This window comes from Geotrypetes seraphini, chromosome 3 (assembly GCF_902459505.1).
Source record: "Geotrypetes seraphini chromosome 3, aGeoSer1.1, whole genome shotgun sequence".
Classification (NCBI taxonomy): Eukaryota; Metazoa; Chordata; class Amphibia; order Gymnophiona; family Dermophiidae; genus Geotrypetes; species Geotrypetes seraphini.
The window spans coordinates 192463999-192468698 of record NC_047086.1 but is presented as its reverse complement, the minus strand read 5'-3'; positions in this window follow the sequence as shown (position 1 = coordinate 192468698).

Here is a 4700-nt window from a genome sequence, read left to right as displayed (position 1 = left end):
GCCTCTTCCTGTAGTAAATTTAGGCTACGCTGATCAGGAGCTGTGTGTCAAAGCAGCTCCTGATTGGTGTAGCCCGACTTTACTACAGGAAGAGGCGGTCGGAGCAGACCGTGAGTGATTTTCTTCGCCCTCTGGCGCTCCAGCTGCCCTTTCCTGCCTCCCCTACCTTTTGACAAGCGAAAAACGCATTTGCGGTGTTTTGAAATTCGTGGGGGTTCCTGGAACAGAACCCCCGTGAATTTCAGGGGAGTACTGTAAAATGAAGCAGCAACAGTGGTGTAGAGAATGTAAGAGGTGTCTGGGGTGGTGGCGCTCCCCCTGTGCCTTCCTCTCTGCTTTCCCCACACTCCATCTGCTTTCCCCCTCTCAGCACACTCGCACCTTCCCACCTCTGTACCTCTAAATCAGGACTGCCCAAGTCTGGTCCTCGAGATCTACAGGAAAGGCCAGACTTTCAGGATATCCACAATGAACATGCATGAGAGAGATTTGCATACCAAGAAGGCAATGCAGGCAAATCTCTCTCATGCATATTCATTGTGGATATCCTGAAAACCTGGCCTGCCAATAGATCTCGAGGACCGGACTTGGGCAGCCCTCCTCTAAATCTTCACCTGTGCGAGCAGATTCTCTGACCTGCTGCTTGCACTGGCGTTCTCTCTGACGTCACTTCTGGGCCCCCTTACCCAGAAGTAATTTCAGAGGGAGCCAGGCTGGTGCGAGAAGCAGGCTAGAATTGTTGCTCGCGCTGGCAAAGATTTTTAAATAAATAAGTGGATGGCAGCGAAGGGAGAGCGAAAGTGTGGTGTGGGGAGCAGAGAGATGCCAGCACCCCCACCAAGATGGTGTTTGGAGCGGTCTGCCCCCTTCCTGTCCCCCCTTACTATACCAATGAGCAGCACCCCTTACTGGCAGGACTGTAGGTAAAGGACTCCCACTCAAGTTAGAGCAGGGGTGTCAAAGTCCCTCCTCGAGGGCCGCAATCCAGTCACAGTCGGGTTTTCAGGATTTCCCCAATGAATATGCATGAGATCTATTTGCATGCACTGCTTTCATTGTATGCTAATAGATCTCATGCATATTCATTGGGGAAATCCTGAAAACCCGACTGGATTGCAGCCCTAGAGGACACCCCTGAGTTAGAGGGAACAGTGGAAGGCCCAATGCCATTAATCCCAGAAATGCAGTGTTTCCCAAATTGCAACAGGCTATACAGTAATGGTAGCTTTTATTTTCAGGGTGGAACTGTGTGGGCTCCCTATGAGGGCATTCTGGGATGCCACCATGTCACTAGTATATGAGTGTGGTGAAGTCAGGCCACCTGCATCGCACATACTGAAAAGATGCAAGCACTGCTTATGTCAGGGGTGTCCAATGTCGGTCCTCGAGGGCCGCAATCCAGTCGGGTTTTCAGGATTTCCTCAATGAATATGCATGAGATCTATGTGCATGCACTGCTTTCAATGCATATTCATTGGGGAAATCCTGAAAACCCGACTGGATTGCGGCCCTCGAGGACCAACATTGGACACCCCTGGCTTATGTGGACATTTGCAAAGGGTGTCAACAACCTTATTTTAAGATATGCAGGCTGAGATGGTTCTTCTTACACCCCCTGTACTTTTAAAGCCATGATTATCTAGGATTCCCTAAGGGACTAGGACTCCCCGCCCCAACCCATCCTTTATGAAATGGAATTTATTCACAAAGCAACAAAAATCAGTCATACTCTGCCAACAGTGATTTGGCTGGCTATTATGATCTCATAGTCCAGTAGTTCCCAAACCTGATTCTGGCGGCACCCCCAGTCAGGTTTTCAGGCTTTCCACAATGAATATTCATGAGAGATATTTGCATGCACAGCACTCACTACCTTCTTTGTGGATATCCTGAAGTTCAGACTGGCTTGGGAACCACTGTCATAAGCCAAAGGGAAATGGTAGGTGAAGACTGGTGAAACATATGACCACACTTCAGAAGTCCTAACTACAGTTTAACCACATTCCAACTGAAATAGAACATTCATTTCTTATGGGTTGCAATTCTTTGTTAGCTTCTTCCTTCTCCTAAAATTAGGACGTCTGGTTTCACAGACTGGACAAAGAAACTCTCCTCACATTAGCTCTTAAAGAAACATTTCAAAATTAGTTTTAGCCCATTGAAGCCAGCAGCTAAAAAAACTGTTCAGAGAATAGGAATTTGTACAGAAAAGAGGGGTCTGTCTCTGAAGGGGTAAATGATGAGACAGATGCTAATGGTCTTCATTAAACTGGATCTTAAGAAGTCTTTTTTTCTCATTCCAAGAAGCAAGGTTACAGGAGATGACCAGATTACATAGCCAGAGAGATTAAAGATCCCTGTACGATTCCATCAACATTAATGAAAAGGGTGTGGTTCCTGCTGGTGTAAAAACACTAGGAACACTATGGAACTCTCATGTTCTAGACTAGAACTGGGACTCGAAAGGGTTCCAGCAGTCCATGGAGGTCATACACCCTTGGTGAAGCCAAGTTGAAAGACGTGCACAAAGAACATCATATATTCTGTGGATCATTGATTGAAGCATCCCAAATGGAATTACCCATGTGTCCTGCATCAGTTGGACACTGGCTGTATCTTGTCACTTCAAACATCTTGCCATCACAGTTGCCCCTACTGGAGCAAGAAAGTGACCTAAAGGCTTGTGGAAATAGCAGCTTTAAATGAGAGTTTCCTGTTAGCACACTTTTAGCATTACTGCTGCCCTGAGAGATGACTGGAGTGATGCCCTGTACCATCTTGAGTTGAATTATTATAAATGGTGTGTGGTCTATGTTTTGGAACAATTGATCATTTAAAACACCCTCTGTTTATCCGTTTGCAGATTTGCTGATTTATTTTGGGTTCATGACATTTTGTCACAGATCCCACGTGGATCATCTGTTCTTAATCTTTCCCAAGGGAAGCCAAGTCTTATTGTTGACAAAATTTAATCGCCTGGATGAAAAGATAGACATATGGAAAGCCATTACTTATCCCATGGATCGGTAACATGGAATCCTGCTACTTTTTGGGATTCTGCCAGGCACTTATGACCTGGATTGGCCACTATTAGAAGCAGGATACTGGGCTCGATGGGACTTCAGGCTGACCAGTTTGGCAAATTCATATGCAATATGGGAGAAAATTCCAGCTCAGAAGAACAAATTCTAGACACAGGTAGCTCTGGGGAAATTTGGTCCTAGTTTTGTCTGTTTTTCCAAGTTATCTATTACATTCCAGAAGATCTGGACCTTCAGCTGAAACAAGTCTATTGAATGCTTCTTGCAAACTACCAAGCAGTACAATGGATGCCACAACGGAGACGGGTATCAGTGTACGGTGATAAGTATCAGGAGAAATGGTCAGCACTCAGCAGCAGGGAAGTTTATGTTGTGAAACCCAAATATTTCCTTTTGTAATTAGGATTGTATCAGCATGTGATAAGCCTTCAGTTGGATCAATATAAGGCTAATCCCAAAGATGATGATGTATGAGCTTTTGGAGGCTCATGTAAGATCCTTCTTCCAAAGTCTTTTTCATTTTGTAGCTTTTGCTGCTGTGATCAGGCCTGTGAATACACTCAGGCCTCAATGATCATAGGTCTATGTGGAATGGATGCTGGATGGTGACCAAGAAGGTTCAATGCAATGGAAGACTAGTATTTCCAACATCTACCTCTTTGTTCATTCTTTATTTTATATACAGTGATACCTTGGAATCTGAACTTAATCCGTTCCAGAACCCTGTTCGAGTTCCAAAGCATTCGAATTCCAAGACAATGTTTCCCATTGAAAATAATAGAAACTGGATTAATCCGTTCCTGGGTCCCACAAACTCAAATTTTAACAGGAAATACACTGGATTTTAAGGTAAAATATTAACAAATATTGCAAAGCAGCATTCAGATTCTGGGGCACAAACACACACATACAATGTGCAGGGTGTTCAGATTCCAAAGCAGAGTTCGGATTCTGGGGCAAAATTTACTACTAAAAATAGTTCGGATTCCAAGTCATTCGAGTTCTGGGGCGTTCGGATTCCGAGGTACCACTGTATTTATATACTGCCTTTCAAGGTTATCTAAGCAGTTTACAATCAGGTACTCAAGCATTTTCCCTATCTGTCCTGATGGGCTCACAATCTATGGAGGACGTAGTGACTTGCCTAGGAGCAACACAGGATTTGAACCCACAAGCTCAGTGTGCTGAGGCTGTAACTCTAACCACTAGGCCACTCCTTCCTCTTAGTTGTAGGGAGAGCTATTTAAATATGTTTAGGATTTGTGCTGTCAGTTTCTTTTAGGAAATGAAAACCAAAGCAAGGGCACTTTGTGCTGGAAGTTCTTCCTGTGGCTAGTTTGAGCTCTGTTACTATTTTGTCTGTAACTGGGTCATATCCTCAGATCTCAATTCTTAGTGCTGCCAACGTGGCGCTATTCCCAAGAGTCCATGAGCTTTGGCACTGATGAACTATTCCAGCGGATATGACGTTTTAAGGCTGGATCATGACTCTGTCCAGGGATCCATGACAGAGCTGGTATAGGAAAGGCTCCAGTATCCATCAGAGCATCTACGTACAATTCAAAGCTATCATTGAGAAAGTAGAACAGATGCAATAGCTGAAAACCTGAATGTGTATTGGGGGAAAATAAGAATGGCCAGTAAAATAGGAAGAGCATG